The sequence below is a fragment of the Miscanthus floridulus genome, chromosome 6, assembly GCF_019320115.1.
Source record: "Miscanthus floridulus cultivar M001 chromosome 6, ASM1932011v1, whole genome shotgun sequence".
Lineage (NCBI taxonomy): Eukaryota > Viridiplantae > Streptophyta > Magnoliopsida > Poales > Poaceae > Miscanthus > Miscanthus floridulus.
The window spans coordinates 108,134,064-108,153,055 of NC_089585.1; the positions used below are offsets into that span (position 1 = coordinate 108,134,064).

Here is an 18,992-nt window from a genome sequence, read left to right on the forward strand (position 1 = left end):
TTGCTTCGCCTCATAATTGTCTAACTATTTTGTTAAGTGTTGTTGTAGAAATTTTTATTAGGCTATTCACCCCCCTCTAGCCATTAGGACCTTTCAAGTGGTATCGGAGCCGAGGTCACCGTTATTTGAGGCTTAACAACCTTCGGTGTTAAAATGGCTCAAATCAACAACACCAAGAAGCCACCCCAATTTGATGGCTCCAACTATCCCTATTGGAAGTCCAAGATGACAACTTATATCAAGTCAATCAATAGGAAGGTTTGGAAGGTGATAAAAACAAAAATTGAGATTAAAGATCCGGAGAATCCCACCGCGGCCTGAAGAAGTACTTCTCCAAAACAATGGCATTGCTCTAAGTGCTATTCATGATGCAATTGATGAAAGAACATTTGAGCAAGTCAAAAATATTGAGATGGCTCATGAGACATGGAAGAAGTTGGAAGAATTCATTTGAGGGCACTCAAGCCATGAAGGGTGCAAAGGCTTACATTCTCAAAGAAAAGTTTGCAAGCTTCAAGATGAAGGATGATGAGAGTGTGTCGGAGATGTTTCATAGGCTTCAAGTGCTTATCAATGATCTGAAAGCACTTGGAGAAGAAGTGAAGGATAAGGACTTCTCCCATAAGTTCTTGAAGATGCTTACCTTCAAGATTTGGCACATTGGTCACTATTCTAGTAAGGAGTGGTTTGGACACCATGACACCAAACCAAGTGTTGAGAGATATAATGACCGATGATACATATAGAGATGATGATGAGAAGGAAGAAGAGAAGGAGAAGAAAGATGAGAAGAAGGATGAGAAGAAGAAGAGTGTGGCATTCAAAGCCACATCATCCAAGGGCAAAGCAAAGCAAGAAACTTCAAGTGAAGAAGATGAATCTTGGGATAATGACGATGATGAGAAGATGGCTCTATTTGTCAAGATATTTGGCAAGTTCATGGTGAAGAAGGGCTACCGTGCTAGAAGAAAGAAGTCTTCATTCAAGAACAAAGAAAAGTCAAGAAGGTGCTTCAAGTGTGGAAGCAAAGATCATCTTGTTGCTCAATACCCATACAATAGTGACAATGATGATGACAACAAGAAGAACAAGAAGAAGGACAAGAAGGAAAAGAAAGAGAAGAAGGACAAGATGGCCTTCAAGAAGAAGAAGGGTGGTTCATATGTAGTCACTTGGGATAGTGATGCTTCCTCAAGTGATGATGATGATGATAGTGATGATCACAAGACCACCAAGAAGAAGGTTCTTGCAAGCATTGCCATCAATGAGAAGCCTTCTCTCTTCGAATCTTCATCATGCTTCATGGCTAAGGCCACTAAGGTACAATCTTGTGGTGATGAAAGTGATGAAGAACATGATGATGATAATAAACATGAAAATGAAAATGAAAATGATAGTGATAGTGATAATGATGAACCTACTAAGGATGAATTATTTGATATGCTAGAAGATGCTAGAGAACACTTTGACATCAAGAGAAGGGAATGCAAAAGCTTGCGAAAGGAACTAAAAGACCTTAAGCAAGCCTTTGATAAGCTCAATGCATCTCATGAGAGGCTAGAGGAAGCCAATGAGAAGCTTGACAAAGCTCACAAAAAGCTTGAAAAGGCTCATTCCTCTTTGCTTGATGAGCAAAATAAAAAGAAGCATGTTGAAACTTGCAATGTAGGTTTGACTTGTGATATAATTGATGAATCACTATCTATGCCTATCATTGTTGCTCCTACTAACCCTTCTTGTAGCACTTCCTATTTCTACCTCATCTAGTAGTGATGGTCTCACTTGTGATACCTCACTAGTGGTTGAGAATGAGAACCTCAAGAAGGAGGTCACTAAGCTCACTCACACCTTAGCTAAGGCTTATGGTGGTGAGGACCGCTTGCTTATAGTGCTTGGGTAGCCAAAGAGCTTCTCTCTACAAAGAGGGATTAGGGCTATACCTCCAAGAAAGGCAAAGCGGCCTTTGCTCCTCACAAGACTAGTTTTATAAAGAATAATGGTCGGTTTTGCACTAGTTACAAGCAAGTTGGTCATAAAGAGCAAGAATGCAAAAACAAGAGTAAAAATGCTAATGTATCCTCCATTAAGCTTGATTCATACTATATGCTTACTAAGGGTACAAATGATGTGAAGGCTAAGTTCATTGGTAAACCATGGATGGGCTCAAAGAAGGAAGCCATTTGGGTACCAAAGAGCTTAGTGACTAACCTTCAAGGATCCTAAACAAGTTTGGGTACCTAAAAGGAATTGATCTTCTTTTGTAGGTCAATTACAAAGCTAGAGGAAGACATTGGGTTCTTGATAGTGGGTGCACTCAATACATGACCGGTGATGCAAGAATGTTCAACTCAATCAACACCAATGGCAATGATGGTTATAATAGTATCACATTTGGTGACAATGACAAAGGCAAGGTCAAAGGGCTTGGTAAGATTGCAATATCCTATGATATGAGCATATCCAATGTATTGCTAGTTGAGAGCTTAAATTTTAATTTGCTATCCAGTGGCTCAATTGTATGATCTTGAATTCAAATGCATATTTGAAGTAGATGATGTAGAGATCATAAGTGTAGATGGCTCTAACTTGATCTTTAAAGGCTTTAGATATGAGAATCTATACTTGGTTGATTTCAATGCTAGTGAAGCTAAATTATCTACATGATTGTTCACTAAGTCTAGCATGGGTTGGTTATGGCATAGAAGGCTTGGTCATGTTGGAATGAAACAATTGAATAGATTGGTTAAGCATGACTTGGTTAGAGGCTTGAAAGATGTTGTATTTGAAAAAGATAAGCTTTGTAGCTCTTGTCAAGCCGACAAACAAGTTGGAAACACCCATCCTAAGAAAAGCATGATGAGCACTAATAAAGCATTTGAGTTATTGCACATGGATTTGTTTGGGCCAACACAATACACTAGTATCGGTGGAAACAAATATGGTTTTGTGATAGTGGATGACTATACTAGATACACATGGGTATTCTTTCTAGTGGACAAAAGTGATGTGTTTACAACATTCAAATCATTTGTCAAGGGCATTCACAGTGAGTTTGAAACAACCATCAAGAGAGTTAGAAGTGACAATGGTAGTGAGTTCAAAAACACTAGAATTGATGAGTTATGTGATGAATTTGGAATTAGACATCAATTCTTGGCTAAATACACTCTATAATCAAATAGCCTTGTTGAGAGGAAGAATAGAACACTTATTGATATAGCAAGGTCTATGCTTAGTGAGTACAATGTGAGTCAATCTTTTTGGGCTGAAGCTATCAACACGGCTTGCTATTGTAGCAACCGCCTCTATTGTCACCGATTGAAAGAGAAGACACCATATGAGCTCTTGAATGGTAGAAAGCCCAACATTGCATATTTTCGGGTCTTTGGTTGCAAATGCTATATCTTGAAGAAAGGCACAAGATTGGGCAAGTTTGACAAGAAATGTGATGAAGGATTCCTACTTGGTTACTCCACCACAAGCAAAGCATATAGAGTTTGGAATTTGGATAGTGGTACTCTTGAGGAGGTTCATGATGTTGAATTTGATGAAATCAAGGGTTCACAAGTAGAAGATGAGAACTTAGGAAGATGTTAGAGGCATTCAACTTTCAAATGCCATGAAGAACATGGATATTGATGAATTGAGGCCTAGACAAGTGACTGATGATGAAGATGATCAAGTGCAAGTGCTCTCTAACTCAAATGTGCAAGATGATATAAATCAAGTTAGTGCAACTGGATCTTATGATAATGAACAAGATCAAGTGGCTAGTACATCATCTCAACCCAATGATCAAGCAAGTGCAAGCAATCAAGTTCCAATCCTCCAACCAACCAATGTTGCAAGAGATCATCCTTTGAACACTATAATTGGAGATATTTCAAGAGATGTACAAACAAGATCAAGATTGGCATCATTTTGTGAACACTTCTCATTTGTGTCATCCATTGAACCAAAGAAGATAGATGAAGCTTTGAAGGATGTTGATTGGGTGAATGCTATGCATGAAGAATTAAATAACTTCACACGAAATCAAGTATGGGAGTTGGTAGAAAGACCAAAGGGACACAATGTGATTGGAACCAAATGGGTCTTTAGAAACAAGCAAGATTAAGATGGGATAGTAGTAAGGAACAAAGCAAGATTGATAGCACAAGGCTATACACAAGTTGAAGGTCTTGACTTTGGAGAAACATATGCCCCGGTTGCTAGATTAGAAGCAATAAGAATCTTGCTAGCCTATGCTTGTGCTCACAACATCAAGCTCTATCAAATGGATGTCAAGAGTGCTATTTCTCAATGGCTACATCAATGAAGAAGTATATGTTGAGCAACCTCCCTAGTTTTGAAGATGATAAAAAGCCCAACCATAGTGTACAAGTTGAAGAAGGCATTGTATGGCTTGAAGCAAGCTCCTAGAGCATGGTATGAGAGATTGAGGGATTTCCTACTCTCTAAAGGGTTCACAATGGGCAACGTTGATACCACTCTATTCATTAAGAAGATTGGAAAAGATCTATTTAGTTTTGCAAATCTATGTAGATGACATCATATTTGGATCAACAAATCAAGAATTTTATGATGAGTTTGGAAAGATGATGGCTAATGAGTTTGAAATATCCATGATTGGAGAGTTGAGTTACTTCCTTGGTCTTCAAATCAAGCAATTAAAGAATGGTATATTTGTGAGTCAAGGTAAGTTCATCAAGGACATGATCAAGAAGTTTGGCATGATTGATAGCAAAGTCATTAGCACACCAATGGGAACCAATAGCAACTTGGATAGTGATGCAAGTTAAAATATGGTGAATCAAAAATTGTACCGGTCTATGATTGAAAGCCTACTCTATGTGACCGCATCAAGACCGGATGTCATGTTTAGTGTATGCATGTGTGCAAGATTTCAAGCCTCACCAAGAGAAAGTCATTTGAAGGCTACAAAGAGGATATTGAGGTACTTGAAGCATACACCAAATGTTGGTTTGTGGTATCCCAAAGGAGCAAAGTTTGAGCTAGTTGGTTACTCTGAGGATGCAAGGTTGAAAGGAAGAGCACCTCGGGCACATGTCAATTGTTGGGAAGATCACTTGTTTCATGGTCATCAAAGAAGTAAAATAGTGTTGCATTATCAACCGCCGAAGCCGAATACATATCCGCCGGTAGTTGTTGTGCACAAGTACTTTGGATGAAGGCCACTTTGAGTGACTTTGGAATCAAGTTCAAGAAAGTGCCATTGCTATGTGACAATGAGAGTGCAATCAAGTTGACTAACAATCCGGTTCAATATGCAAGAACAAAGCACATAGATGTCCGCCACTATTTCATAAGAGATCACCAACAAAAAGGGGACATTTGCATTGAGAGTGTAGGCACCGAAGATCAACTTGCCGATATATTCACAAAGCCATTGGATAAGAAAAGGTTTTGCAAGCTAATGAATGAGTTGAACATATTGGATTTCTCAAATATATGTTGATGCACCTCCACTCATATGACATGCCTCTCCTTCGAGCAATCCAAGGTAAAAGTTGATTGGCATGGCATACATCCTTGCTAAGGACATGTTTAGTGCATCTAGTCATATTTTCAATCTTATTAGGACCTTTCAAGTGGTTCTATCTTATTAGGCTCATTCATCAAAATCAAATGATTTTGATGTCTAAATGGTATCACTATTGCTTCTATGCTTGACTTGATCTAGTGATAACATATGACATGTTTATGGGCTTGTAAACCTAGTGTTTAATCTAGAAAATAAACTATAAGTGTTTAACTCAATATGGTACAAGATAACCCTTATTTGGAGGTGTGAAGAAGCTTGTCCTTGGATCAAACCGAATTAAATCTCTTTGGCAAATAATCTAGATTGGACCAAATTTGGGAAAAATGATCCTCACCCCATTGATTAACATTGATAATCTCGACCCTACAAGTAATACTATCTATATTTAAAACCTTTGTGGTCATTGATGACAAAGGGGGAGAGAAACAAAAGATAGTAGCAAAGATAGTGAAAAAGGGGATATATGACATAGGGGGAGAGATATGACAAAGGAAAGGGATCAACTAAAATTTTGAGCACATAAGTAGGGGGAAGCAAGCTCATGAACTTGTATGGTGCATTTGAATGTGTATTTCATATGTTTGCTTGCATGGCACAAGTATTAAATTTAAACATCCATGCTTGTGTGATGTATGTTAGTTGTAAGATTGAATGATGAATTGAAATCACTAGATAACTTTCTTTTCCAAGTATTGTTTCCAAGTGGTATTGAGCTAACCATGGTGCTAAGGATGGTATATTGGTGCACTCCGATTGGTATCACGCTTCAAAGGTCCATCTCTTATACCTTAGCATCATGTGGTAGACATTGACTCCTATATTTCCTATCTAAGCATATGTGCAAGCTACAATCCAAACTCTTAGCACATATGTAGGGGGAGCAATTGCTACCATTTGGGGTCCATGAAACTTGTCCATATCTTTTTACACATGGTAAATATACTTAGGCAAGCAACATGGATTCAATTGAATTTCAATTCATATCTTTGTGAAAGGGTTGTCATCAATTACCAAAAAGGGGAGAGATTGAAAGCTCTAGTTTGGTTTTGGTGAATTGATGAAACCCTAAGTGCTAACCTAGTTTATCAAGTGATCATGAGATAGGTAGCACACTCCAAGTGATGAAGCAAAAGAAAATCATAGCATGATGATGATGATCAAGTGCTTAGACTTGGAAAGAAGAAAGAGAAAAAACAAAAGGCTCAAGGTAAAGGTATAAACCATAGGAGCTATTTTGTTTTGGTGATCAAGACACTTAGAGAGTGTGAATCACATTTAGGTTTGATATCACGCGTCCGGTGTGAATCAGAAAAGTCAGCATACGGCAAAGCAGCCTGATCGGACGCTGGCAGCGTCCGGTCCGGTACCACCGGACGCTGTCCGATCGAGCTAGGGTGCTTACTGTACTCCACTGGATGCTGCGGTTCAGCGTTCGATCATTTATGACTCTGCGTCCTGGTGTGTGTGTCCGGTCATCAGCAGAAGGGGCAGCAACGGCTAAGTTCGTTGGAACAGGACACATGGCAGTCTGGGGGCTACCTGGACACTGTCCGATATGCCGACCGAACGCGTCCGGTATTCACGACCTGGAGCGTCCGGTGCTGCGTCCGGTCTGTTGGACTACAGCGTCCGGTCAGCCTATGTTTTGCCCAGTCAAGGGGTATAATGGCTCTATTTCGAGGGGGCTTCTATTTAAGCCCCATGGCCGGCTATGGCTCACATCTTTGGCCATTTTCATTGACATAGCAACCTTGTGAGTTAAGCCAAAGTCCTTCCCACTCATCTCCATCATTGATTCATCATCATAGTGAGATTGGGAGTGAATCCAAGTGCATTGCTTGAGTGTTTGTATCTAGAGGCACTTGGTGTTCGTGTTTCGCTGTGGATTTCGCTTGTTACTCTTGGTGGTTGCCAGCCACCTAGACGACTTGAAGCAGCGAGGATCGTTGAGCGGAGGGTGGTGATTGTCTCCGGCTCCGATCAGTGGTGATTGTGAGGGGTTCTTGACCTTTCCCCGGCGGAGCGCCAAAAGGTACTCTAGTGGATTGCTCGTGGCTTGTGTGATCCTCATCTTGTGTTGGTTGTGCGGTACCCTATTGAGGGTTTGGTGTGTGAAGCCAATTAGCGTGTGAACCTCTAAGTGGGTGAATCGCCACAACGAGGACTAGCTTGCCGGCAAGCAAGTGAACCTCGGCAAAAATCATTGTGTTCATCATTGATTCCAATGTGATTGGTCTTCATTGTTATTCATCATTGTGATTGATTGGTTCCTTCATCTATACAGCGGTATAATCTTCTTGATCACTCTCTTTACATTACCGTAAACTAAGTATCAAGCTCTTTAGTGTAGCTAGTTGTGAGAGCTTGCTTGCTTGGTTGGTGTGGCTCTTTAGTTAGCCTTTGAGAGCACACTAACATAGAGTAGTATCATAGCTATTGTGTGAATATATACTATCTAAACTAGAATTATGGTAGGTGGCTTGCATTTTGAGTAGGCTAGCGTAACTACTTGCTTCGCCTCATAATTGTCTAACCATTTTGTTAAGTGTTATTGTAGAAATTTTTATTAGGCTATTCACCTTCCCCTCTAGCCATTAGGACCTTTCATCTTCGAAGAAGATGAATAATATAAACAAGGATCTTGTGATACAGGAGCCTGTAGAATCAATTGTCTCTTGGTAATGAAGAGCAACAACAGCCTCATATGAAAGTGTCAGTAGCTGAGGCCCCAGAAGGTCTCAAAGAATTAGTAAATCAGTTTTTCTGATGACTATGAAGTTTATGTTAGTGAAGAAATTCAAATAGAGGGTTATCCCATCTCATTTGAAGAATCCATGAGAAGCATTTACTCGTCTAAATGGCTAGAAACTATGGAAGTTGAAATGAATTCATTGAATACCAACGATGTTTGGGACTTAGAAAAAATTCCTAATGAAAGCTAAAATATTAGACTGTAAATGGGTCTACAAGACAAAATGTGACTCCAAAGAAAATATAGAAAGATATAAAGTATGACTTGTAGCATAATGCTTTACGCAAAGAGAATGAATATATTACAATAAGAGTTTTCTCTTCGGTCTCATGCAAGGATTCTTTTAAAATCATAATGGTGTTAATAGCACATTACGATTTAGAGTTACATCAGATGGATGTAAAGATGACATTCCTCAACTGAGATTGTATGAAAATGTTTACATGGCACAGCCCAAAGGTTTTGTCGTGGAAGAAAAGAACGTATGGGATGCCGTCCTGTAGAAATCCATTTATGGGTTAAAACAAGTCTCTAGATAGTAGTATTATGAAGTTGATGAAACGATAAGAAAGTTTGGGTTTAAAGAAAATGAGAAGGACAATAGCGTTTATGCGAAGTTCAAGAATGAAAAATTCATTTTCCACATCCTGTGAATAGATGACATTCTACTCACTAGTAGTGATGTTAATCTGTCATTGGAGAAGAAGAAGTTTTGTCCTCAAGTTTCAATATGAATGATCAGGGCACGCTCTATGAACTCATCTGTGATGAAATAAGAAAAAGATAAAGTAAGTTAAGTATGAGATATAAGGTGAGATCAAGAGAAAGAATGTTAGGTTGATCTCCACCAATTTGGCCCAACGGTCAATTGAGCCCTTGACTCGCCCTCTGATCGGGGGCGCCTAGCCGCTCTCCTGGCTAGTGGGCCTCCATCGCGCAGTGCTATCTAAAGGAGGTGGGGGCTGGGTTTCGAGACACGAGGTTGATCGCAGCCGCCAGCCCCACCGAGGTTTCTAACCCTAGTCCTGATTTAGAGGGAGCGCTGTGAGCGATGGGAAGCTCCACCGGCCTTCACCGCCGTCACCAAACCGCACCACCACTACGATGCTACCTCTACTCCAACATTAGAGACGCGTCGCGCCACGCCATGGCGAGGTACATCATCAAGTTTATGTTTTTAGCCACTGATCTACGTCTAGATGGTCAAAAACTCTATCACTGCTAGATTAGTCTGTAACAGATAGTTGTGCTTCCTGGAGTTCGGTTGTAGTCTCTCTTTGGACAATTTGCGGTGGTCAGGATGTATCTTTGGCGGAGAAGAAGCTATGGAAGATTGTAGCCTGATAGTTGCTCTTTGATCAAGTTTTCTTCAAGAGGTTGGCGACCTGGAGTTAAACTGAAGACTAGAACGCTGAATAGTTTATTTTTCAGTTTAGCTCAAGTCTGATAGAACGTTGTCTCAGTTTCAGTCTCTGGTGCTTCTAGTAGCCGGTTTTGCTCCCTTCTATTGTTAGCAGGGATGGATCTGGGGGTGGGGGCGGTTCAAGCCCTCTACCGCCAATGATTTTATGGAGCCCCTCCAAGAATTAGTCATGGTTGTTTTGAGGAGAATAGGCTGTAGGTTAAAGATGAACTTTCAGCTTCCAGTAAACGTTTATCCTAGATATACAATCTCATGCGCCCTGCTTCGCTGGAGCAAGACAAAGAAATGGGACCCCGATGAAGCCAAAATAATCGAGAATTATGGGAATCCAAAGATGTAGTGTTAAAATAAGTTCCTTAATTCTCACCATTAAGATTTGCTGTTGCTAGTACCGAAGAAATAGTTGGGTGCTATACTTATTTATCATGAAATTGCCACCAGCATCATGTGCTGCTGGAAGACGACGATGATGATTAGATAATGGAGACACATTGGTTAGGCACAGAACTTTCTGGCTTCTCGCCGAGTCCGCACGGACCCGGCACATGCAGACGTTGACGTCTATCTTTCGGTGACAAATGGCAGAGCAGTTGTAAAGTAAAAAATCTGTATATTGTCTTGCTCTGTTTCTTTACATGGTGTGGCGTGCCGTGACCGTGAGCGATCGACTGCGAGATTTACAGTTACAGCCTGACCCACTCGGTGCCGTCGATGAAGCTCAGCGAGATGAAGGGCTTGGCCTCGTCGTCGGTGAGCTCGTGCGACCACGCCACCCGACCGGCGTAGCTCGCGCCCGGGCCCGTGCACTTGTACTGCCCGTAGAACACCGTCCTGCAACAGCAGCAACAACACGCGAGCGTTATTTCAGTTCCAAACTCTGCCGTACGTAGAATGTCAGAAAAGTTTTGGTAGCCTTTGGCATTTGGGATCCTGACAGGCCAAGCGGGCTAGGGTAGGACTGTCCTTTTGCCCGTGCGCCTGTGCCGGCGGGGCAGCGGGAATCGAATCTGAAAAGCCTCCACGATCACGAGGAGATCAGGAGGGCGGCCACCCGTGCGAACGGGATGATTCACCGGAACCGGAATGGAATGGGAGCCGGTGAGTGCTCCCTTTGTCTGCGCTGTGCACGCCTTTATCGATCACGAACCTACAGGCTACAGCAGCATTCGCTCGTCTATACGTGCAATGTAGCTGACTAGATGAGCTGCTCTTTTGCTTTCCATACCACAAAGCAGTAAAAGGAATGGAATCCGTTAGATGAGATTGGCAAAACTCAAAATGTCTCGGACCATGGCACTACCGTCGTCGCGTCAAGCACGCCCGGCGTCCGCTAGCCCAGATGGCAATGGCCCAAAAGCATGCGTGAGATGTTTTGCGGCGATCTCGAGAGCAGAGGATGGAAGGAGAGCGAGAGGAGGAGAGACGTACAGCTCGCGGTTGGGGTCGCCCCAATTGTACCATCCGTTGGGGATGATGATGTTGTCCATGTAGGTGTAGGCGAAGACGACGCGGGAGAAGGTGCCCCAGGCGCGGCCCGGGTAGAGCGCGCCGGACCCCGTCACCCGGCAGTTGACGAAGGAGAACCCCGTGTCCTCCAGCATGCTCTGCCGGTTCTGCGCCGTCAGCGCCCCGTAGTCCCGCGCGATCGCGTGCACGTGGCAGTCCTGCACCAACATCATCCAGCTACCCGTCAATCTTGTCTTTGTTCGAGCTTACTGTATATAGCATAGCAGTATGATATGATCATGCATGGACCATGACTGTACTTGTACGTAGGTCGGTGCTGATCAGCTGTGCACTGGCAGAGTTTGGTAGGGGTCGAGTATCGATATTAGGGATATCTAAAGCAAGAAAGTTAGTATCATCCTGACTTCTCCGGATGGCTCGAGACGTATTAAAAGGTCCCGTCCGACCCTAAGGATGCGGTTTCTGTCTCGCCCAAGGCCGCGGGCTCCGTCTCGCCCGAGTTCGAGGCCGCGGGGCTCCGTCTCGCCCGACCCTAAGGACACGGGTTCCGTCTCGTCCGACGGGGACCCATACCGCCGCCAACCACTCCAGGTCCAAGCGTATGGGCCTGGATCAAAACTCTGACGCTAAGGAAGAGGCTGTCACGTCTCGATGTAACTCGTGGCAATGACCGGCCATATCTGGGGATTCACATAAAAAACAGTGTCGGACGTACTGGTGCTATTCTGCCTAACCCTCGTACGGACGATGACAGGAGCGTCAGTTCACCACGACGTCCGCCGTGACGGAGTGAAACACCATGACCGGCAGATGAGGGCCGCGACATGGAGCCATCCCTGTTGACATCTATAATATCGGCGAGACCCGCATGAACGAGAAGAAGGACCCGGCGATCCTGAAAGCCTTCTTCTCTCTGTGGTTCTTCTCATTTTCCTCCTCTGTAACCCGTGTTTTCCCTTCGCCTATAAAAAGGAAAGCATGATGCCACACGAAAGGGGTCTGATCTCGACACGAGAGAAAAAAACACAAGAGCACGACACGAGCACACGACTGAGCGGCAAGCGGCCGTTCACTCCTTCCGCCAGGGACTTAGGATCCTCTCCCTCTCTCGCCTGTTTGTAACCCCTACTGCAAATCAAGTATCAGTAACACGAGCAGCAGCGAACTGGACGTAGGGACGTTTTGCCCGAACTAATATAAACCCTTATATCCTCCGAGCACACCATCCGAGCCAGAACGCGTAAATACAAATTTAGTCGTCGATGGTCCGAAAACACCGACGGTAGAGCCGACGCATCTTCGCCGTGCCCGTGATGCAGGCATCAGATGCCGCCGCACGTCTCTGACTCTCTGTCGTGCTGTCGCGATGCCGGAGGCCGCCCGTGGGTGTAGCCTAGCGCCGCCGGGCCCGTCGCCAGGTCATGAGGCGCAACGCAACCGCGCAAGCGGACACCAGCAAAGAGGCCGCGGGCAGGAGAAGTGCTTGGTGATCGATTGATGATGGCGTCTGCCGCCGGCCACGAAACAAAAGCTAGGTGTTGTGTGCTAGAGTTTTGTGGGGCCAATCGCGCACCCATGGACCCAAATAATGACCTGCTCGGCGAGCACGTGTTACCGCGGTCCGGGGTTCGCACTTCTCAGAGGCCCTGCGGCCATCTTGCTAGTGTGTTGGTGTGTTGACTGTTGAGTCGTTGGCACTTGATGCATTGCCCGGTTCACGTTAGGGAAGCCACAAGTGTGTAGCGGTGTAGCCCGTGCTTTTTTGGGTAAAAAAGATGGGAATGCACTAGTCAGAAGTTCAGGACTTGTACGATCTTAGTCATGAGTCATCAGTACATACCAAACCCTCGGTATTCTTTTGTCCCGTGCGGAGGTGATTGCTTCAAGGTACTATAAACCCATGTGTCAAGGCGCACGGAAAAGGCTCTAATCAAACTAGGCCGTGACTCCAGTGGTACTTCCAGCCTTTGCGGGCACGTTTGGGTCAGGTCACGGCTCGCCGGCCAGGCATTGTTTCCAGCCTGAGGCGACTGAAAACGGATGACTGGGAGTGCTGCCTAGCTAGGCAAACGTTGCCTGACGCCGATCGAAACGGTCCCTGAGTGCGCCCCGGAAGCCTCGGATCACTGGTATTTATAGACAGCATCTATCCTTTTCAAGATCGTCTGAACAGCATCTATCTAATTTCGTTTTCGTGGAACAGAGGCTTCCTAACAAAAGCCGATAATTTGGAAGGTTCGCACTAGCGTGCTCTGTTTTGGAGATGGAGCCTCTGCTTTGTGTCGAGCGTGGGTACCTCGTACAGCGTACAGCGCGTTGCCGAAGATGAAGTCCACGGACCCTTCGATGTAGCACTCCTTGTAGTAGTGGCGGCCCGAGTGGTCATACAGCGTGTCCTGCGCGCCCAGGAACTTGCACCCCACGAACGCCGCGTTGTCCGCCGACACCCGCAGCGCCACCGCCTGCTTCCCCGTCGCCCCCGGCTTCGGCACCGGCGACGTGTTCTGTTTCCACCCAATGCCAGAGAGTTGAGCTGAGCAAGAGCAAACCAAGCTAGCTCTACGTAGTAGGGCAACGGGCGCCAGTTACGTTACGTACCTTGAACGTGATGTTCCTTGCGAGGAAGTACTGCGCGTTCACGGCGAAGGACGCGGAGTTGAACGTGCCGAGGGGCCGTCCCTTGGGCCCCGTCGGCGAGTCCGCGGTGTCGCCCCACTGCACGATCGTGTTGTCCGCGCCGGCGCCCTCCAGGGTGATGAACGCGCGCATCGCCGAGATGCTCACCTTCTCCCTGCGACACAACACACAAGTTACGATGCGGTCACCACCGGGCCACGCCACTCACTCGTAGCTATGCGCAAGGCCGGGACACCAGCGTGGCGTGCGTACGTGTAGGTGCCTGCGTTGACCCTGATGACGACGCGGACGAGGTTGATGACCGGGAGCGAGTCGACGGCGGCCTGGATGGTCGTGAAGTCGCCGAACGCCGGGTTCTTGTCGACGACGAGCGAGTACGAGGGGAACGCGCGGGCGAGCGCGTGCTGAAACTTGCTGTGCCGGAGGCCTGCCCATGTACCGCACCCACTCCATGAACTGCCGCTCGATCATCTCCGCGCGCGTCGCGTTCACCGGGAACAGCGGCGGCGGATCCCCCGCGCCGGCGCCGGCGCCGCGCCCAGGTCGCAGCCCCCGCGAGTGCCCGGCCACTCCGCACGTCGACGTCGGCGCGAGGAGCACGATGGCCGCCACGGCAATGCGGGCCAAGAATCGTGCTCGTGGCATGCCCATTCCAGTGCCACGACGGCAACGCCGCGCAGTACTGCGGCGAGCGGGGAAGCTGGAGGGCCGTGGCAAGTTTGGTGAGGTGGGGGAGGCGGAGAGGATGGGGGGATAATTTAAGGAAGAAAGGAGCTCGATCACGGGCAAGAAGAGAACAGAAAGGGAATGGAGGAGTCGCCACGGTTCACGAGCTGCGAAGTGCGTTTGGTACGCTGGCTAGTGTGGCCCCTGGCGCGTGGCGCCGCGCACCGCCCAACGCTGCGAGCGCGCAGCGGCGCAGGACGCCCGCCGTATGCATGTGTTCGTCGCTGTTCTCGATCGTGCGTCGAGCCAGGGGTGGTGATGGCGACTTCCGCGCAGAGCTAGTGAGCGCACGAGAATTTTTAGCTCGCTGACAGGAATTTTCTTGCGGGGAGCAGATAAGGTTCTCTCTGCGATTTGGTGCGTGTTCGTGTTTCATTGTTTTCTTGTTTGTCATTTTCTGGGTATTTTGTTTGTGTTTTAATTGGGATTGCTCCTATTCATTTCTTATGGGCCCCGTTCGCTTCGTTGAAAAAACAAGCTGAAATACTGTTCCGGTTGATTTATTGTGAGAGAAAAAACACTGGTTTCAGCTGAAAAGATAAGTCGAAAAGTACGGATTATAAGACAAGCGAACAGAGCCATTGTATTATTGTGACAGTTGGGTTGAACCCACATACTACATGCTTGGAGAGGGGTGGCAATGAGTATGCTGCACCACATTTTGCTTTTGGTTTCCCTTTCTTTTCGGGTATTCACCTTTTAGAATCAAAAGCTTATTATTTTGTTTTGTGTGAGCCATTTCACTGTATCTTAAACTAAAAGAAAATCTGTGGTCTCATCACTCATTTTTAGTATTAAGTGATTTCCCACGCGTTGCTGCTAAAAGATTAAAATAATTTTAAATGATGTCTATATGAAGAATGAAGCAATAAGAACATCCCAATTTAAGTGGTGTATGAATGAGAATTAAGGCCAATATGAAATCCACTGATGATCATGATTCTTCGGATGCCTAAAAAACGATGGTACATTATTGATTTCAACTACTCATCATATTCAACTGAAGTGCCACTCACCATTGTTAAGTTATGTCATATGAGCATACCTTGGCTAGTTGGATTTCTTGTGTTGAAACCTGTCTATCTGATTATCTTGGTTCAAGTCATCTACTTAATATGGGTGCTTGTATTTTTTTTGAATTTGTTTTAGGATGTAATGGCTTTGTTCTTTCGCTGATAGACAACTTGTCCGTCGACAACAAGGCATCTGGAGTGATTTTGTCAATCTTAAGATTTGTCAGGTTCAATTTCTAGCCTTTCGAAGGTGCTCATAGATAGTAGGATATGCGCGCGCACGTTTTATAAAGGTGCAATACTAAATCTTTAAACTCTACTTCTCCGACAAAGCTTCACCTTTTTCCGAACCACAGTACAAAATCACTCCAGATGCCCTCAGCTAAGATTTTTTCTTCTTTAGCAAAATTCAATTTGGCAAATTTATATTTTTGAAGCGCAATAAACTTGTGCGTAATATTTCAACATGGGTTTTCAGCACAAATTCTATACATAACTTTTGCAAACAAACTTATTATAACAATTTTGTTAGCATAACTTTTCAACCTAACTTTTTCGTACAACTTTTAGGAACAACCTATAAACATAGGTTTTTATTCTTTCGATATATGTGTACAAAACTTACATAGTTTATCTAGCATAAAAATTATGCACAACCTTTTTCGCATAATTTTAAGTATAACTGTTCTCATCATAGTTTTGCACCTAACTATTCATTACTATAGATTCAACCTTCAGCTAACTAAAGACTTGCAAAAACCAAGTTTGAAGACGAACTCAATGGCATACTAAGTACTAGGCCTATTAAAAGACAACTACCCATTCTTGGTACAATGAAGATCTCCATTACCGCAGTCTCTAGCAAACGATAACAACTATTTATGCCAACAAATTTCTATAAACAAGTTTATACAAACCAAATTTCCCTAGTAAATTTTCTAGAAAACCAAAAGTAGCAATAAAGAAAGGAAGGAGCAAATAAATTGAGGTCCCGTTTGGATCCTTGAAATTGAATTTATTCCAATAATTATAATTTAGACACATATTAATTAAGCTAGCATGATTGTATATGGAATATATCTGTATTGTTAGTCATACAAGAGAGATACTTATATGTTGTATTTCTACTGTAGGGAAGCAAGTTGAAGAACGTGCTATAACTTGGAGAGTAGAAAGATATCATGGTGATCTATTAAGTAGAAGTGTTAAAATTCAAGCCAAATAGTCTAATTCATTAAGTAGTAGATTCTAATTCCGCTAAAATAAAAGGATCCCTGATAGAAAAAGAAAAGAAAAGAGAGAGGAGGAAAGAATAGAAAGACAAAAGTCCGTCACGTAGGCGCCCTCTAACAACGCATGGAGCGCGAGCAGCCCAAAGGTACTGCACCACACGTGGAAGTTTGGGCAACCCAAGCCGATTCCACGACTCCGTGCACTGTTCGAAGTCTTCATAAACATGACCCTTTTCCATGGTCTATCTACAATAGGTTCTGTAGCCCATCTGTCTATGAAATTCTAGTCGGATGACGGATGTACACATGCAGAATTGCAAATGCAGCTCCCTCTTCGAGGCAGTGTCTACTTCCTTGCTGTCTGATCCTCGCCACCCTTGTAATGCGTCCAGCTCGCCGATCTGTCGCCCTGTTCGTTCTGCTGCCGCTACCCTACCCGTGACCGCGACTCCGTGAACCCGGCCTCTACGTCTTCGGGCTGAACCTGAAGTCCTGAACACCGCGGGCTGGCTTTACAGGTTGTGGAGTGGGCTGTGGCCGAGGCCTAGGACAAGAGGACAGAGGCAACGTGTCCGTGCCCACACGCCGCGTGTGGTTTTCTACTCGTGCTACGTCTCGCTAGGCTCGTCGGTGCTCGACCCATGCGGCAGCGCTGCGTCTGCATGCCTGCCGTCTCAATTCTCTGCCGTCGAGCATGCATGATGCCATGTTCTATCGCGCACATTGATGGCTGGCAGTGGCAGGCTTGGCTGTGTTCCAGCTCCGATTTGCACTCCACTTCCGGTTCTTCCTTCCGTTCTTCGTCCACCAACCGTACCTGACTGTTCAGTTACTCAGGTTAATGCAGGTCCGTTTTATCGGCCACCAACAACATTTCTTCACGTTCCCGTACTTCCTCTGCGTTGGTCAGTGATGGCCTCTAGTTTTTGCTTAAGCAATTGCTAACAATCAGGCACCGGCACCGGCAGTCCGGCACAGGCACTGACTAACTCCATCTTCACTTATATTTTTCTCTCGCATTGCGTGTACCTGTGTAACTTTAGGAACCGCCAGGACAGTCTCCGTCTAGGCGTCCATTCGTGCGGCAGTGGACCTTCTCTCTCATCAGCCACGAGCTTGCTTATGGTGATGGTGACGGCTGATCGTACAACATCAGAATCAGAGGATCACCGGGGTCGGCGGTCCACTAGAGCAAAAGGGACGCTAGATCACCCAGCTTGGCAGCTTGCATGCAATCACTCCCGTTCCAGTACGTACGGGTTTAGAAGCAAGCGACCAGTGGTGGATTCGGTGGCTGCCGATCGATCGGCCGGTCTGGCATGCTTTCTCGCGTCATCGATCGAGAGATCAGCCGATGCATATGATCATTAGCGTAATCAAAGCCGCCGGCCAGGCCCCTGTACGTCACGCACCGACCTCTTGTCAGTTTGCGGCGCTGCGGTCATGCATTAAGCGCGAGATGGGGGCATCATCGTCATCATGGTGATGAAGTTTGCAAGCAATTCAGTGTAAACGCAGTCGGTTGCATTTTAAAATCGCGTTCCGTGCAGGGAAAGCGCTGAAACCGATGGCTCCGTCTGGCAAAACAAAGCGCCTCCGCGGGTGAAATTCTTTGCCTGGCTGCTATCACAGGGGCGAATGAAGTCAGTGTAGGACGAACATGGTGAAGAAAGGTGTCATCAGCAGTGCAACTTGTGAAATCTGTCATGCTTCGGATGAGAACCCAATACATAATATCTTCTTTGGTTGTGCAGCTTTGGGTAGTTTCTGGAATGCAATTGGCATCACAACAGCACCGGACTGGCAAATTCAGAAACTTGACCTTCAACACCCGAGCCACATCCGCACTTTGGGACCTTCCTACTCCTATGTTGTTGGCACATCTAGAAATGGCGCAATAATCGAGTATTCAGAACGGAACGAACAACTTTAGCCGGAGCCCTGGCGGCCTCCAAGGCAGAAGCGCAGTTGTGGGGACTGGGGAGCAAGGCTCCCAAGAGCAGATAAGCAGATTGCAGCAAACTGGTGTTAGGCCTTTTTATTTATGTTTTCCAGCCTCCCATACTTTGGGCCTGTTTGGACGATTGGATACATCAACTAAACTTTAGCAATTAAATTTAGCTGCTATGGATCTAAACGACTTAACTAAAAGACAAGCTAAATTTTAGCTGAGTTT

General features: G+C 45.3%; 1 pseudogene; it reads right to left on the reverse strand.

Moving 5' to 3' along the window:
* Positions 1-10,351: 10,351 nt before the first annotated feature.
* On the reverse strand, positions 10,352-14,557 carry LOC136458976 (probable pectinesterase 53; annotated as a pseudogene).
* Between the last annotated feature and the right edge of the window lie 4,435 nt (positions 14,558-18,992).